This window comes from Oncorhynchus masou, chromosome 2 (genome assembly GCF_036934945.1).
Source record: "Oncorhynchus masou masou isolate Uvic2021 chromosome 2, UVic_Omas_1.1, whole genome shotgun sequence".
Lineage (NCBI taxonomy): Eukaryota > Metazoa > Chordata > Actinopteri > Salmoniformes > Salmonidae > Oncorhynchus > Oncorhynchus masou.
Window position 1 is genome coordinate 9,476,655 of NC_088213.1, and position 20,175 is coordinate 9,496,829.

The window sequence follows — 20,175 nt, forward strand, 5'->3', positions numbered from 1 at the left end:
TGCTGGTGTGTTACTATGCTGTTATGTTACTATGCTGTTATGTTATTATGCTGGTGTGTTACTATGCTGGTGTGTTACTATGCTGGTGTGTTACTATGCTGGTATGTTGCTATGCTGGTATGTTACTATGCTGGTATGTTACTATGCTGGTATGTTACTATGCCTGTGTGTTACTATGCTGATATGTTACTATGTTGGTTTGTTACTATGCTGGTATGTTACTATGCTGGTGTGTTACTATGCTGGTGTGTTACTATGCCTGTGTGTTACTATGCTGGTATGTTACTATGCTGGTGTGTTACTATGCTGGTGTGTTGCTATACTGGTGTGTTACTATGCTGGTGTGTTGCTATGCTGGTTGGTTACTATGCTGGTGTGTTGCTATGCTGGTTGGCCACTATGCCCGTGTGTTACTATGCTGGTGTGTTACTATGCTGTTATGTTACTATGCTGTTATGTTACTATGCCTGTGTGTTACTCTGCTGGTGTGTTACTATGCTGGTATGTTACAATGCTGGTATGTTACTATGCTGGTATGTTACTATGCCTGTGTGTTACTATGCTGGTATGTTACTATGCCTGTGTGTTACTCTGCTGGTGTGTTACTCTGCTGGTGTGTTACTATGCTGGTGTGTTACTATGCTTGTATGTTACTATGCTGGTATGTTACTATGCTGGTATGTTACTATGCCTGTGTGTTACTATGCTGGTGTGTTACTATGCTGGTGTGTTACTATGCTGGTGTGTTACTTTGCTGGTGTGTTACGGTATGTTGGTTTGTTACTATGCTGGTATGTTACTATGCTGGTGTGTTGCTATGCTGTTGTGTTACTATGCCTGTGTGTTACTATGCTGGTGTGTTACTATGCTGTTGTGTTACTATGCTGGTGTGTTACTATGCTGGTGTGTTACTATGCCTGTGTGTTAGTATGCTGGTATGTTACTATGCCTGTGTGTTACTATGCTGGTGTGTTACTATGCTGGTGTGTTACTATGCTGGTGTGTTACTATGCTGGTGTGTTACTATGCTGTTATGTTACTATGCTGGTGTGTTACTATGCTGGTGTGTTACTATGCTGGTGTGTTACTATGCTGGTGTGTTACTATGCTGGTATGTTACTATGCTGGTATGTTACTATGCCTGTGTGTTACTATGCTGGTGTGTTACTATGCTGGTGTGTTACTATGCTGGTGTGTTACTATGATGGTGTGTTACTATGCTGGTGTGTTACTATGCTGTTATATTACTATGCTGGTGTGTTACTATGCTGGTGTGTTACTATGCTGGTGTGTTACTATGCTGGTGTGTTACTATGCTGGTGTGTAACTATGCTGGTGTGTTACTATGCTGGTGTGTTACTATGCTGGTGTGTTACTATGCTGGTGTGTTACTATGCTGGTGTGTTACTATGCTGTTATGTTACTATGCTGGTGTGTTACTATGCTGGTGTGTTACTATGCTGGTGTGTTACTATGCTGGTGTGTTACTATGCTGGTATGTTACTATGCCTGTGTGTTACTATGCTGGTGTGTTACTATGCTGGTGTGTTACTATGCTGGTGTGTTACTATGATGGTGTGTTACTATGCTGGTGTGTTACTATGCTGTTATATTACTATGCTGGTGTGTTACTATGCTGGTGTGTTACTATGCTGGTGTGTTACTATGCTGGTGTGTAACTATGCTGGTGTGTTACTATGCTGGTGTGTTACTATGCTGGTGTGTTACTATGCTGGTGTGTTACTATGATGGTGTGTTACTATGCTGGTGTGTTACTATGCTGTTATATTACTATGCTGGTGTGTTACTATGCTGGTGTGTTACTATGCTGGTGTGTTACTATGCTGGTGTGTAACTATGCTGGTGTGTTACTATGCTGGTGTGTTACTATGCTGGTGTGTTACTATGCTGGTGTGTTACTATGCTGGTGTGTTACTATGCTGGTGTGTTACTATGCTGGTGTGTTACTATGCTGGTGTGTTACTATGCTGGTGTGTTACTATGCTGGTGTGTTACTATGCTGGTGTGTTACTATGCTGGTGTGTTACTATGCTGGTGTGTAACTATGCTGGTGTGTTACTATGCTGGTGAGTTACTATGCTGGTGTGTTACTATGCTGGTGTGTTACTATGCTGGTGTGTTACTATGCTGGTGTGTTACTATGCTGTTATGTTACTATGCTGGTGTGTTACTATGCTGGTGTGTTACTATGCTGGTGTGTTACTATGCTGGTGTGTTACTATGCTGGTGTGTTACTATGCTGGTGTGTTACTATGCTGTTATGTTACTATGCTGGTGTGTTACTATGCTGGTGTGTTACTATGCTGGTGTGTTACTATGCTGGTGTGTTACTATGCTGGTGTGTTACTATGCTGGTGTGTTACTATCCTGGTGTGTTACTATGCTGGTGTGTTACTATGCTGGTGTGTTACTATGCTGGTGTGTTACTATGCTGGTGTGTTACTATCCTGGTGTGTTACTATGCTGGTGTGTTACTATGCTGGTGTGTTACTATGCTGGTGTGTTACTATGCTGGTGTGTTACTATGCTGGTGTGTTACTATGCTGGTGTGTTACTATCCTGGTGTGTTACTATGCTGGTGTGTTACTATGCTGGTGTGTTACTATGCTGGTGTGTTACTATGCTGGTGTGTTACTATGCTGGTGTGTTACTATGCTGTTATGTTACTATGCTGGTGTGTTACTATGCTGGTGTGTTACTATGCTGGTGTGTTAGAGAAATGTAGCATCCTAATGCAGCATCCTAATGCAGCATCCTCTCTGACTGGATGGGTTTACCAAATTGGAACGATGGGTTTTCTAGTTTCTGCGGTGTGCCTGACCTCAGTCCCCTGCTACCTGGTGTAGTCAGGTCCCTTCTCAACGAGCAACAACTCCCCCCCTCCTCCCCCCTCCACACACCACTCTATCTTTAGCCCGGGCCCAAACCAAAAACAAGTTTACAAACATTAATTGACTCTGGCCATAGCCTGTATGTTAACCTTATTCATCTTGGCCAGTCTATAGGTTCAGTGTACACGCAGGGCTCTCTGTGGAGAACTAAAGCTTCTTTATGGTGACTGGCTGAAGAGAAACCACATCCAGATGACCACGACTGCTACACTGCATTCTTTCACTGGGCCAAGATCTGCTTGTGGAGCTACACCACAGGGCCTAGGCCTGCTCACGGAGCTGCACCACAGGGCCTAGGCCTGCTCACGGAGCTGCACCACAGGGCCTAGGCCTGCTCACAGAGCTGCACCACAGGGCCGAGGACTGTTCACAGAGCTGCCCCAGTCCTGCACACAGAGCTTTGGTCTGGGAGAATCAGAGCTGCACCATAGGGTCTAGACCTGCTCATGGAGTTGCACCACAGGGCCTAGGCCTGCTCATAGAGCTGCACCACAGGGCCTAGGCCTGCTCATAGAGCTGCACCACAGGGCCTAGGCCTGCTCACGGAGCTGCACCAATCCTGCACACAGAGCTTTGGTCTGGGAGAATCAGAGCTGCACCAGAAGGTCTAGGCCTGCTCCATTGATTTGATGGCTCTTTGGTATGTTTTCTAGCTAAATGATAAATGTGTGTCTTTGTTTTCCCTTCAGGTCCATCAGGGCGGTGACCTCTTCAGAAAACACTGTGATAGTCGCTGTAGTAAAAAGGTATGTTTCCCTCCGCTCCCTCCTCTATGTCCTGATAGTCTCCATCTGTATACCAGTCACTATGATCATAGTCTCCATCTATATACCAGTCACTATGATCATAGTCTCCATCTATATACCAGTCACTATGATCATAGTCTCCATCTATATACCAGTCACTATGATCATAGTCTCCATCTATATACCAGTCACTATGATCATAGTCTCCATCTATATACCAGTCACTATGATCATAGTCTCCATCTATATACCAGTCACTATGATCATAGTCTCATCTATATACCAGTCACTATGATCATAGTCTCCATCTATATACCAGTCATTATGATCATAGTCTCATCTATATACCAGTCACTATGATCATAGTCTCCATCTATATACCAGTCACTATGATCATAGTCTCCATCTATATACCAGTCACTATGATCATAGTCTCCATCTATATACCAGTCACTATGATCATAGTCTCATCTATATACCAGTCACTATGATCATAGTCTCCATCTATATACCAGTCACTATGATCATAGTCTCATCTATATACCAGTCACTATGATCATAGTCTCCATCTATATACCAGTCACTATGATCATAGTCTCATCTATATACCAGTCACTATGATCATAGTCTCCATCTATATACCAGTCACTATGATCATAGTCTCATCTATATACCAGTCACTATGATCATAGTCTCCATCTATATACCAGTCACTATGATCATAGTCTCCATCTATATACCAGTCACTATGATCATAGTCTCATCTATATACCAGTCACTATGATCATAGTCTCCATCTATATACCAGTCACTATGATCATAGTCTCCATCTATATACCAGTCACTATGATCATAGTCTCCATCTATATACCAGTCACTATGATCATCGTCTCATCTATATACCAGTCACTATGATCATAGTCTCATCTATATACCAGTCACTATGATCATAGTCTCCATCTATATACCAGTCACTATGATCATAGTCTCATCTATATACCAGTCACTATGATCATAGTCTCCATCTATATACCAGTCACTATGATCATAGTCTCATCTATATACCAGTCACTATGATCATAGTCTCCATCTATATACCAGTCACTATGATCATAGTCTCCATCTATATACCAGTCACTATGATCATAGTCTCCATCTATATACCAGTCACTATGATCATAGTCTCATCTATATACCAGTCACTATGATCATAGTCTCATCTATATACCAGTCTGTATTGATCAGTTCAGAGAGTTGTATGGAACTTGTCATATTGTATCTGTCCACACAGACCTTTTGTTCTGGAGAGGTTTTGTTGATAAATTTTTATCTGAATGGTTTTGTTGATCTTTTTGGTGTTTGCTGTTGTAGGCCGGACAGGGAGGAGGCCTCGGTGATGCCCCTTATCAAATCTGGCTTTAATAGGGTGAGTGAAACACACGCCAACACACCAACACACACCAACACACACACACACACACACACACACACTCACACACACACACACACACACACGCAGTCATCCCCCCACCACACACAGTCATCCCCCCACCACACACACAGTCATCCCCCTCCATACAGTCAACCCCCACCACACACAGTCAACCCCCCACCACACACAGTCATCCCCCCACCACACACAGTCAACCCCCCACCACACACAGTCATCCCCCCACCACACACAGTCACCCCCACCACACACAGTCACCCCCACCACACACAGTCATCCCCCCACCACACACACAGTCATCCCCCCACCACACACAGTCATCCCCCCACCACACACAGTCATCCCCCACCACACACAGTCATCCCCCCACCACACACAATCAATCCCCCCACCACCACACAGTCATCCCCCCACCCACACACAGTCAACCCCCACACACACACAGTCATCCCCCACCCACACACAGTCATCCCCCCACCACACACAGTCATCCCCCCACCACACACAGTCATCCCCCCACCACACCAGTCATCCCCCCACCACACACAGTCAATCCCCCACCACACACAGTCATCCCCCACCACACACACAGTCATCCCCCCACACACACACAGTCATCCCCCCCCACCACACACAGTCATCCCCCCACCACACACAGTCATCCCCCCACCACACACACAGTCATCCCCCACCACACACACAGTCATCCCCACCACACACACAGTCATCCCCCCACCACACACACAGTCATCCCCCACCACACACACAGTCATCCCCCCACCACACACAGTCATCCCCCCACCACACACACAGTCATCCCCCACCACACACAGTCATCCCCCCACACACACAGTCATCCCCCCACCACACACACAGTCATCCCCCCACCACACACACAGTCATCCCCCACCACACACACAGTCATCCCCCCACCACACACAGTCATCCCCCCACCACACACAGTCATCCCCCACCACACACAGTCATCCCCCCACCACACACACAGTCAACCCCCCCACCACACACAGTCATCCCCCCACCACACACAGTCATCCCCCCACACACACAGTCATCCCCCCACCACACACAGTCAACCCCCACCACACACAGTCAATCCCCCACCACACACAGTCATCCCCCCACCACACACAGTCATCCCCCCACCACACACAGTCACCCCCCACCACACACAGTCATCCCCCCACCACACACAGTCATCCCCCCGCCACACACAGTCATCCCCCCACACACACAGTCATCCCCCCACCACACACAGTCATCCCCCCACCACCACACACAGTCATCCCCCCACCACACACAGTCATCCCCCCACCACACACAGTCATCCACCCACCACACGCAGTCATCCCCCCACCACACACAGTCATCCCCCCACCACACACAGTCATCCCCCACCACACACACAGTCATCCCCATACCACACACAGTCATCCCCCCACCACACACAGTCATCCCCCCACCACACACACAGTCATCCCCCACCACACACACAGTCATCCCCCACCACACACAGTCATCCCCCACCACACACAGTCATCCCCCACCACACACAGTCATCCCCCCACCACACACAGTCATCCCCCCCCACCACACACACAGTCATCCCATACCACACACAGTCAATCCCCCACCACACACAGTCAATCCCCCACCACACACAGTCATCCCCCCACCACACACAGTCATCCCCCCACCACACACAGTCATCCCCCGCCACACACAGTCATCCCCCCACCACACACAGTCATCCCCCCACCACACACAGTCATCCCCCCACCACACACACAGTCATCCCCCACCACACACACAGTCATCCCCCGACCACACACACAGTCATCCCCCACCACACACAGTCATCCCCCCACACACACACAGTCAACCCCCACCACACACAGTCATCCCCACCACACACAGTCATCCCCCCACCACACACAGTCATCCCCCCACCACACACAGTCAACCCCCACCACACACAGTCAATCCCCCCCCCACCCACACACAGTCATCCCCCCACCACACACAGTCATCCCCCCACCACACACAGTCACCCCCACCCACACAGTCATCCCCCCACCACACACAGTCATCCCCCGCCACACACAGTCATCCCCCACCCACACACAGTCATCCCCCACCACACACAGTCATCCCCCCACCACACACAGTCATCCCCCCACCACACACAGTCAGTCCCCCACACACACAGTCATCTCCCCACCACACACACAGTCATCCCCATACCACACACAGTCATCCCCCACCACACACAGTCATCCCCCCACCACACACACAGTCATCCCCCCACCACACACACAGTCATCCCCCACCACACACAGTCATCCCCCACCACACACAGTCATCCCCCACCACACACAGTCATCCCCCCACCACACACACAGTCATCCCCCCACCACACACAGTCATCCCATACCACACACAGTCAATCCCCCCACCACACACAGTCATCCCCCACCACACACAGTCATCCCCCACCACACACAGTCATCCCCCCACACACAGTCATCCCCCCACCACACACACAGTCATCCCCCACCACACACAGTCATCCCCCACCACACACAGTCATCCCCCCACCACACACAGTCATCCCCCTACCACACACAGTCAATCCCCCACCACACAGTCATCCCCCCACCACACACACAGTCATCCCCCCACCACACGCAGTCATCCCCCACCACACACACAGTCATCCCCCACCACACACAGTCATCCCCCACCACACACAGTCATCCCCCCACCACACACAGTCATCCCCCACCACACAGTCATCCCCCCACCACACAGTCATCCCCCACCACACACACAGTCATCCCCACCACACACAGTCATCCCCCACCACACACAGTCATCCCCCCACCACACACAGTCATCCCCCCACACACACACAGTCATCCCCCCACCACACACAGTCATCCCCCCACCACACACAGTCATCCCCACCACACACACAGTCATCCCCCTCCACACACAGTCATCCCCCCACCACACACAGTCATCCCCCCACCACACACACAGTCAATCCCCCACCACACACAGTCATCTCCCCCACACACACACAGTCATCCCCCACCACACACAGTCATCCCCCCACCACACACAGTCATCCCCCCACCACACACACAGTCATCCCCCACCACACACAGTCATCCCCCACCACACACAGTCATCCCCCACCACACACAGTCATCCCCCCCCACCACACACAGTCATCCCCCCACCACACACACAGTCATCCCCCCACCACACACACAGTCATCCCCCCACCACACACAGTCAATCCCCCCACACACAGTCATCCCCCCACCACACACACAGTCATCCCCCCACCACACACAGTCATCCCCCACCACACACAGTCATCCCCCCACCACACACAGTCATCCCCCCACCACACACAGTCATCCCCCCCCACCACACAGTCATCCCCCCACCACACACAGTCATCCCCCCACCACACACACAGTCATCCCCCCACACACACACAGCCATCCCCCCACCACACACAGTCATCCCCCTACCCACACACAGTCATCCCCCCACCACACACAGTCATCCCCCCCCCCACCACACACAGTCATCCCCCCACCACACACAGTCAACCCCCCCACCACACACAGTCAATCCCCCCACCACACAGTCATCCCCCCACCACACACAGTCATCCCCCCACCACACACAGTCATCCCCCCACCACACACACAGTCATCCCCCACCACACACAGTCAACCCCCCACCACACACAGTCATCCCCCACCACACACAGTCAATCCCCCCCACCACACACAGTCATCCCCCACCACACACAGTCATCCCCCACCACACACAGTCATCCCATACCACACACAGTCAATCCCCCACCACACACAGTCAATCCCCCACCCACACAGTCATCCCCCACCACACACAGTCATCCCCCCCACCACACACAGTCATCCCCACCACACACAGTCATCCCCCACCACACACAGTCATCCCATACCCACACAGTCAATCCCCCACCACACACAGTCATCCCCCCACCACACACACAGTCATCCCCCCACCACACACAGTCATCCCCCACCACACACACAGTCACCCCCCCACACACAGTCACCCCCACACACAGTCATCTCCCCCACCACACACAGTCATCCCCCACCACACACAGTCATCCCCCCACCACACACAGTCATCCCCCCACCACACACAGTCACCCCCCCCACACACAGTCATCTCCCCCACCACACACACAGTCATCACCCCACCACACACAGTCATCCCCCCACCACACACAGTCACCCCCCCACACACAGTCATCCCCCCACCACACACAGTCATCCCCCACCACACACAGTCAATCCCCCACCACACACAGTCACCCCCCACACACAGTCATCCCCCCACCACACACACAGTCATCCCCCACCACACACAGTCAATCCCCCACCACACACAGTCATCCCCCCACCACACACAGTCATCTCCCCACCACACACAGTCATCCCCCCACCACACACAGTCATCCCCCCACCACACACAGTCATCCCCCCACCACACACAGTCATCCCCCCACCACACACAGTCATCCCCCCACCACACACAGTCATCCCCCCACCACACACAGTCATCCCCCCACCACACACAGTCACCCCCACCACACACAGTCACCCCCCCCCCCACACACAGTCATCTCCCCCACCACACACACAGTCATCCCCCCACCACACACAGTCACCCCCCCACCACACACAGTCATCCCCCCACCACACACACAGTCACCCCCCCACACACACAGTCATCTCCCCCACCACACACACAGTCATCCCCCCACCACACACAGTCATCCCCCCACCACACACAGTCATCCCCCCACCACACACACAGTCATCCCCCCACCACACACAGTCATCCCCCCACCACACACAGTCATCCCCCCACCACACACACAGTCATCCCCCCACCACACACAGTCATCCCCCCACCACACACAGTCATCCCCCCACCACACACAGTCATCCCCCCACCACACACAGTCAATCCCCCACCACACACAGTCATCCCCCACCACACACAGTCATCCCCCCACCACACACAGTCATCCCCCCACCACACACAGTCAATCCCCCACTACACACAGTCATCCCCCCACACACACAGTCACCCCCCACCACACACAGTCATCCCCCCACCACACACAGTCATCCCCCCACCACACACAGTCATCCCCCACCACACGCAGTCATCCCCCCACCACACGCAGTCATCCCCCCTCCACACACAGTCATCCCCCACCACACACAGTCATCCCCCCACCACACACAGTCATCCCCCACCACACACACAGTCATCCCCCCACCACACACAGTCATCCCCCACCACACACAGTCATCCCCCCACCACACAGTCATCCCCACCACACACACAGTCAATCCCCCACCACACACAGTCATCCCCCCACCACACACAGTCATCCCCCCACCACACACAGTCACCCCCCACCACACACAGTCAATCCCCCACCACACACAGTCAATCCCCCCACCACACACAGTCATCCCCCACCACACACAGTCATCCCCCCACCACACACAGCCATCCCCCCACACACACAGTCATCCCCCCACCACACACAGTCATCCCCCCCACCACACACAGTCATCCCCCCCACCACACACAGTCATCCCCCCACCACACACAGTCATCCCCCCCACCACACACAGTCATCCCCCCACCACACACAGTCATCCCCCCACCACACACAGTCATCCCCCACCACACACACAGTCATCCCCCCACCACTATATAGGGAATAGGGCTCTGGTCTATAGTAGTACCACTATATAGGGAATAGGGCTCTGGTCTATAGTAGTACCACTATATAGGGAATAGGGCTCTGGTCTATAGTAGTACCACTATATAGGGAATAGGGCTCTGGTCTATAGTAGTACCACTATATAGGGAATAGGGCTCTGGTCTATAGTAGTACCACTATATAGGGAATAGGGCTCTGGTCTATAGTAGTACCACTATATAGGGAATAGGGCTCTGGTCTATAGTAGTACCACTATATAGGGAATAGGGCTCTGGTCTATAGTAGTACCACTATATAGGGAATAGGGCTCTGGTCTATAGTAGTACCACTATATAGGGAATAGGACTCTTGTCTATAGTAGTACCACTATATAGGGAATAGGGCTCTGGTCTATAGTAGTACCACTATATAGGGAATAGAGCTCTGGTCTATAGTAGTGTGCTATATAGGGAATAGGGCCCTGGTCTATAGTAGTACCACTATATAGGGAATAGGGCTCTGGTCTATAGTAGTGTGCTATATAGGGAATAGGGCTCTGGTCTATAGTAGTACCACTATATAGGGAATAGGGCTCTGGTCTATAGTAGTACCACTATATAGGGAATAGGGCTCTGGTCTATAGTAGTACCACTATATAGGGAATAGGACTCTTGTCTATAGTAGTACCACTATATAGGGAATAGGGCTCTGGTCTATAGTAGTACCACTATATAGGAAATAGAGCTCTGGTCTATAGTAGTGTGCTATATAGGGAATAGGGCCCTGGTCTATAGTAGTACCACTATATAGGGAATAGGGCTCTGGTCTATAGTAGTGTGCTATATAGGGAATAGGGCTCTGGTCTATAGTAGTACCGCTATATAGGGAATAGGGCTCTGATCTATAGTAGTACCACTATATAGGGAATAGGGCTCTGGTCTATAGTAGTGTACTATATAGGGAATAGGGCCCTGGTCTATAGTAGTGCCACTATACAGGGAATAGCACCCTATTCCCTATGGGACCTGGTCTATACACAGCACCCTATTCCCTATGGGCCCTGGTCTATACACAGCACCCTATTCCCTATGGGCCCTGGTCTATACACAGCACCCTATTCCCTATGGGCCCTGGTCAAAAAAGTAGTGCACTATTTGGATGCAGACGGATAAACACTGTGTTTAACCTCTGACCTCTAACTCTATAGAGATATGTGGAGAACGCCAACACGATGGCCTGTTACAATGAGCTGCTGCAGCTGGAGCGTGGAGAAGTTCTGGCACAGTTCAAACTGAGGTGAGACACGCACACACACACACACACACACACACACACACACACACACACACACACACAGTCACACAATCACACACACACAATCACAATCACACAATCACACACACAATCACACACACACACACACACACACAATCACATACACAGACACAATCACACAATCACACACACAATCACACACACACACTCACACACACACAATCACACACACACAATCACACACACACACACAATCACACACACACAATCACACAAACACACACACACACACACAATCACACTCACACACACACAATCACACACACAATCACACACACACACAATCACACACACACAATCACACACACAATCACACACACACACACACACACACACACACACACACACACACACACACACACACACACACACACACACACACACACACACACACACACGTGCAGAAGTAAGGGCACAGTTCAAACTGAGGTGAATATTTAAGGCATAGTTTGGGATTTTGGCAATGATGCCCTTTATCGACTTCCCCAGAGTCGTCAGATCAACTCCTTTATCGACTTCCCCAGAGTCGTCAGATCAACACCTTTATCTACTTCCCCAGAGTAGTCGGATCAACTCCTTTATCTACTTCCCCAGAGTCAGATCAACTCCTTTATCGACTTCCCCAGAGTCAGATCAACTCCTTTATCTACTTCCCCAGAGTCAGATCAACTCCTTTATCTACTTCCCCAGAGTCGTCAGATCAACTCCTTTATCTACTTCCCCAGAGTCAGGTCAACTCCTTTATCTACTTCCCCAGAGTCAGATCAACTCCTTTATTGACTTCCCCAGAGTCAGATCAACTCCTTTATCTACTTCCCCAGAGTCAGATCAACTCCTTTATCTACTTCCCCAGAGTCAGATCAACTCCTTTATCTACTTCCCCAGAGTCGTCAGATCAACTCCTTTATCTACTTCCCCAGAGTCGTCAGATCAACTCCTTTATCTACTTCCCCAGAGTCAGATCAACTCCTTTATCTACTTCCCCAGAGTCAGATCAACTCCTTTATCTACTTCCCCAGTCGTCAGATCAACTCCTTTATCTACTTCCCCAGAGTCAGATCAACTCCTTTATCTACTTCCCCAGAGTCAGATCAACTCCTTTGTCGACTTCCCCAGAGTCAGATCAACTCCTTTATCTACTTCCCCAGAGTCAGATCAACTCCTTTATCTACTTCCCCAGAGTCAGATCAACTCCTTTATCTACTTCCCAGAGTCAGATCAACTCCTTTATCTACTTCCCAGAGTCAGATCAACTCCTTTATCTACTTCCCCAGAGTCGTCAGATCAACTCCTTTATCTACTTCCCCAGAGTCAGATCAACTCCTTTATCGACTTCCCCAGAGTCAGATCAACTCCTTTATTGACTCATCTATCTGAGCTGTGTCTCACCAAACATCTTGTCTATCTGAGCTGTGTCTCACCAAGTATCTCATCTATGTGAGCTGTGTCTCACCAAGCATCTCATCTATGTGAGCTGTGTCTCACCAAGCATCTCATCTATCTGAGTTGTCTCACTAAGCATCTCATGTATATGAGCTGTGTCTCACTAAGCATCTCATCTATCTGCGATGTGTCTCACCAAGCATCTCATCTATCTGAGCTGTGTCTCACCAAGCATCTCATCTATCTGAGCTGAGTCTCACCAAGCATCTCATCTATCTGAGTTTTCTCACTAAGCATCTCATCTATGTGAGCTGTGTCTCACTAAGCATCTCATCTATCTGAGCTGTGTCTCACCAAGCATCTCATCTATGTGAGCTGTGTCTCACCAAGCATCTCATCTATGTGAGCTGTGTCTCACCAAGCATCTCATCTATGTGAGGTTGTGTCTCACCAAGCATCTCATCTATGTGAGCTGTGTCTCACCAAGCATCTCATCTATCTGTGTTGTCTCACTAAGCATCTCATCTATCTGAGTTGTCTCACTAAGCATCTCATGTATATGAGCTGTGTCTCACCAAGCATCTCATGTATGTGAGCTGTGTCTCACCAAGCATCTCATGTATTTGAGCTGTGTCTCACCAAGTATCTCATCTATGTGAGCTGTGTCTCACTAAGCATCTCATCTATCTGAGCTGTGTCTCACCAAGCATCTCATCTAGTGTCCAATGTATAACCAGCTCATAGAGAAGACACATACCCATAGATGCTTTGTGTGATGTGTTGTTGTCTCTACCTTCTCCCCCTTTGTGCTGTTGTCTGTTAGCCCAGTAATGTTTTTACCATGTTGTGGTGCTACCATGTTGTTATTATGTTGTGTTGCTACCATGTTGTTGTTATGTTGTGTTGCTACCATGTTGTTGCCATGTTGTGTTGCTACCATGTTGTGTTGCTACCATGTTGTTGCCATGTTGTGTTGCTGCCATGTTGTTGTTATGTTGTGTTGCTACCATGTTGTGCTGCTACCATGTTGTGTTGCTGCCATGTTGTGTTGCTGCCATGTTGTTGTTATGTTGTGTTGCTACCATGTTGTTGCCATGTTGTGTTGCTACCATGTTGTGTTGCTACCATGTTGTTGCCATGTTGTGTTGCTGCCATGTTGTGTTGCTGCCATGTTGTTGTTATGTTGTGTTGCTACCATGTTGTTGCCATGTTGTGTTGCTGCCATGTTGTGTTGCTGCCATGTTGTTGTTATGTTGTGTTGCTACCATGTTGTGCTGCTATCATGTTGTGTTGCTACCATGTTGTGCTGCTACCATGTTGTGCTGCTACCATGTTGTGTTGCTACCATGTTGTTGTTATGTTGTGTTGCTACTATTCTGTGTTGTGATGTGTTGCTCTCTTGCTACGTTGTTGTCGTTAGGTCCCTCTTTATGTCGTGTTGTGTTGTCTCTCTTGTTGTGATGTGTGTTTTGTCCTATATTTATATTGTATTTATGTTTAATCCCAGGACCTCGTCCCTGCAGGAGGTCTTTTGCCTTTTGGTAGGCCGTCATTGTAAATAAGTATTTGTTCTTAGCTGACTTGCTTAGTGAAATAAAGGTTAAATAAAAATAAATACATCCACTCAATGCTGGCCCAAAATCCTGTAATAATGTTGGAGTGATTAAAAATGAGAGATTAAAAAAGAAGAATGTTCTTTCTACAGCGATGTACTGTACACATGTCTAAATGTAGCTCCTGTTCTACATTCAGAGGTGCATTTCAACTATCTCCCTCCCTCCCTATCTCTCCCTCCCTCCCTATCTCTCTCTCCCTCCCTCCCTATCTCTCTCTCCCTCCCTATCTCTCTCTCCCTCCCTCCCTATCTCTCCCTCCCTCCCTATCTCTCCCTCCCTCCCTATCTCTCTCTCCCTCCCTCCCTATCTCTCTCTCCCTCCCTATCTTCTCTCCCTCCCTCCCTATCTCTCCCTCCCTCCCTATCTCTCCCTCCCTCCCTAAATCTCTCCTCCCTATCTCTCTCCCTCCCTCCCTATCTCTCTCTCCCTCCTCCCTATCTCTCCCTCCCTCCATATCTCTCTCTCCCTCCCCCTCCCTATCTCTCTCTCTCCCTCCCTCCCTATCTCTCTCCCTCCCTCCCTATCTCTCCCTCCCTCCCTATCTCTCTCTCCCTCCCTCCCTATCTCTCCCTCCCTCCCTATCTCTCTTCCCTTCCTCCCTCCCTCTTGCCCTCTCTCCTACTCTCCCTCTCTCATGCTCTCCCTCCCTCCTCCCCCATCTCCCTCTTCTCCCTCTCCATCCCTGCTCTCCCTCCCTCCCTCTCGCCCTCCCTCCCTCCTTCTCCCTCCCTCCTCTCCTCTCCATCCCTGCTCTCCCTCCCCTCCCTCTCCCTCCCTCCATCTCCCTCCCCCTCTCCATCCCTGCTCTCCCTCCCTCCTCCCCCATCTCCCTCCTATCCCTCTCCATCCCTGCTCTCCCTCCCTCCCCCTCCCTCTCTTTCCTAGGGCGTGTAATGCTATCTTCACGGCATTGGAGCAGAGTCAGGAGGCCATAGAGATCACCAATGAGGATCAAGTCATTCAGGTGGGTTTTCATTAGTTTCCATTAGTTTTACTAAAGAATGGTCTGTTGTTTATTCTCAACCAAACAGTCTACAGATGGAAGCACTAAGGTAGGGGTGGGGGAACGTTTTGGCTCGAGGGCCACATTGGGATTTTCTATTTGCAGGGTCAGAAAAGGGGCAGCTCCAGACACAGTTAGAGACACAGCTACAGACACAGGCACAGCCACAGACACAGCTACAGACACGGCTACGGACACAGTTAGAGACACAGCTACAGACACAGCTACAGACACGGCTACGGACACGGCTACGGACACAGTTAGAGACACAGCAACAGACACAGCCAGAGGCACAGCAACAGACACAGCAACAGACACAGCTACAGACACAGGCACAGCCACAGACACAGCTACAGACACGGCTACGGACACAGTTAGAGACACAGCTACAGGCACAGCAACAGACACAGCAACAGACACAGCTAGAGGCACAGCAACAGACACAGCAACAGACACCGCAACAGACACAGCAACAGACACCGCAACAGACACAGCAACAGACACAGCAACAGACACAGCAACAGACACAGCTAGAGACACAGCAACAGACACCGCAACAGACACAGCAACAGACACAGCAACAGACACAGCTAGAGACACAGCAACAGACACAGCAACAGGCACAGCTAGAGACACAGCAACAGACACCGCAACAGACACAGCAACAGACACAGCAACAGACACAGCTAGAGACACAGCAACAGACACAGCAACAGGCACAGCTAGAGACACAGCAACAGACACCGCAACAGACACAGCAACAGACACAGCTAGAGACACAGCAACAGGCACAGCTAGAGACACAGCAACAGGCACAGCTAGAGACACAGCAACAGACACAGCAACAGACACCGCAACAGACACAGCAACAGACACAGCAACAGACACAGCAACAGGCACAGCTAGAGACACAGCAACAGACACAGCAACAGACACAGCTAGAGACATAGCAACAGACACAGCAACAGGCACAGCTAGAGACACAGCAACAGACACAGCAACAGACACAGCAACAGGCACAGCAACAGACACAGCAACAGACACAGCAACAGACACCGCAACAGACACAGCAACAGACACAGCTAGAGACACAGCAACAGACACAGCAACAGACACAGCAACAGGCACAGCAACAGGCACAGCTAGAGACACAGCAACAGACGCCGCAACCGACAGAGACACAGCTATAGACACAGCTACAGACAGAGACAGAGCTACAGCTAGAGACACAGCTAGAGACACAGCTAGAGACACAGCTACAGACAGAGACACAGCTACAGCTAGAGAGACAGCTAGAGACACAGCTACAGACAGAGACACAGCTAGAGACACAGCTAGAGACACAGCCACAGCTACAGACAGAGACACAGCTACAGACACAGCTAGAGACACAGCTACAGACAGAGACACAGCTAGAGACATGGCTACAGACAGAGACACAGCTACAGCTAGAGAGACAGCTAGAGACACAGCTACAGACAGAGCTACAGCTACAGCTAGAGAGACAGCTAGAGACACCGCTACAGACAGAGACACAACTACAGCTAGAGAGACAGCTAGAGACACAGCTACAGACAGCTACAGCTACAGCTAGAGAGACAGCTAGAGACACAGCCACAGCTACAGACAGAGACACAGCTACAGACACAGCTAGAGACACAGCTACAGACAGAGACACAGCTAGAGACATGGCTACAGACAGAGACACAGCTACAGCTAGAGAGACAGCTAGAGACACAGCTACAGACAGAGCTACAGCTACAGCTAGAGAGACAGCTAGAGACACCGCTACAGACAGAGACACAACTACAGCTAGAGAGACAGCTAGAGACACAGCTACAGACAGCTACAGCTACAGCTAGAGAGACAGCTAGAGACACAGCTACAGACAGAGACACAGCTACAGCTAGAGAGACAGCTAGAGACACAGCTACAGACAGAGACACAGCTAGAGACACAGCTAGAGACACAGCTAGAGACACAGCCACAGCTACAGACAGAGACACAGCTACAGACACAGCTAGAGACACAGCTACAGACAGAGACACAGCTAGAGACATGGCTACAGACAGAGACACAGCTACAGCTAGAGAGACAGCTAGAGACACAGCTACAGACAGAGCTACAGCTACAGCTAGAGAGACAGCTAGAGACACAGCTACAGACAGAGACACAATTACAGCTAGAGAGACAGCTAGAGACACAGCTACAGACAGAGCTACAGCTACAGCTAGAGAGACAGCTAGAGACACAGCTACAGACAGAGCTACAGCTACAGCTAGAGAGACAGCTAGAGACACAGCTACAGACAGCTACAGCTACAGCTAGAGAGACAGCTAGAGACACAGCTACAGAGACACAGCTACAGACAGAGCTACAGCTAGAGAGACAGCTAGAGACACAGCTACAGACAGAGCTACAGCTACAGCTAGAGAGACAGCTAGAGACACAGCTACAGACAGAGCTACAGCTACAGCTAGAGAGACAGCTAGAGACACAGCTACAGACAGAGCTACAGCTAGAGAGACAGCTAGAGACACAGCTACAGACAGCTACAGCTAGAGAGACAGCTAGAGACACAGCTACAGACAGAGCTACAGCTACAGCTAGAGAGACAGCTAGAGACACAGCTACAGACACAGCTACAGCTACAGCTAGAGAGACAGCTAGAGACACAGCTACAGAGACACAGCTACAGACAGAGCTACAGCTAGAGAGACAGCTAGAGACACAGCTACAGAGCCACAGCTACAGACAGAGCTACAGCTAGAGAGACAGCTAGAGACACAGCTACAGACAGAGACACAGCTACAGACAGAGCTACAGCTAGAGAGACAGCTAGAGACAGAGACACAGCTACAGCTAGAGACACAGCTACAGACAGAGACACAGCTAGAGACACAGCTAGAGAGACAGCTAGAGACACAGCTACAGACAGAGAGACAGCCTCAGACAGAGAGACAGCTACAGACAGCGCTAGAAACACAGCTAGAGAGACAGCTACAGACAGAGCTACAGACACAGAGCATCTCCAGCCGTGTTATCATGTCTGTCTGTCTGTCTGTCTGTCTGTCAGGACTGTGTGATCTCGAATCTCTAATGATGCCTGATTCTCATTTTTTTAATGTATCTCTCATTCTTCCCCGTCTCCCCCCTCTCCCCCTTCCTGTCTCCCCGTCTCCCCCTCTCTCTCCCCATCTCCTCTCTCCCCCTCTCCCCCCTCCCCCTCCCCCTCTCCCCGTCTCCTCTCTCCCCCCCTCTCCCCCTCCCCCCGTCTCCCCCTCTCTCTCTCCCTGTCTCCCCTCTCCCGACTCCCCCTCTCTCCCTGTCTCCCTCCCCCGACTCCCCCTCTCTCTCCCCGCCTCTCCCCCTCCTCTCTCCCCCCGTCTCTCTCCCCCTCTCTCCCCCCTCCCCCCTCTCCCCCTCTCCCCTCCCCCCTCTCTCCCCTCTCCCTGTCTCCCCCTCTCTCTCTTCCCCTCTCCGTCTCCCCCTCTCTCCCCGTCTCCCCCTCTCTCCCTGTCTCCCCTCCCCATGTCTCCCCTCTCCCCCTCCCCCCGTCTCTCCCCTCCCCTCGTCTCTCCCCTCCCCTCGTCTCTCCCCCGTCTCTCCCCTCTACAGTATGTGAACCCTGCCTACGAGAGCATCATGGGTTACCAGCAGGGTGAACTAATAGGGAAGGGAATAACAGAAGTGCCTAAAAGTGAAAAGAATAAACCTGATCTCCTTGAAACCATGAACTCCTGCATACGGAAAGGCAAGGTGAGTGTCCATCACTCTGTTCATCTCCAGCCCTTATAACAGCTCTATCAGGTGTGTGTTGACCTCAGCTCGGTCAGAAAGCCTTTTTCATGCAGTGAGATGAGACACTGGATGCTGGCTGGGTTTGTGGTGTGAGTACAGAGACAGAGAAGG

At 50.7% G+C, this 20,175-nt stretch overlaps 1 pseudogene; it reads left to right on the plus strand.

Annotated features, from left to right (window-relative positions):
• The window catches only part of LOC135555014 (high affinity cAMP-specific and IBMX-insensitive 3',5'-cyclic phosphodiesterase 8A-like), a 164,622-nt pseudogene that overhangs the window by 101,710 nt on the left and 42,737 nt on the right, over positions 1-20,175 (plus strand).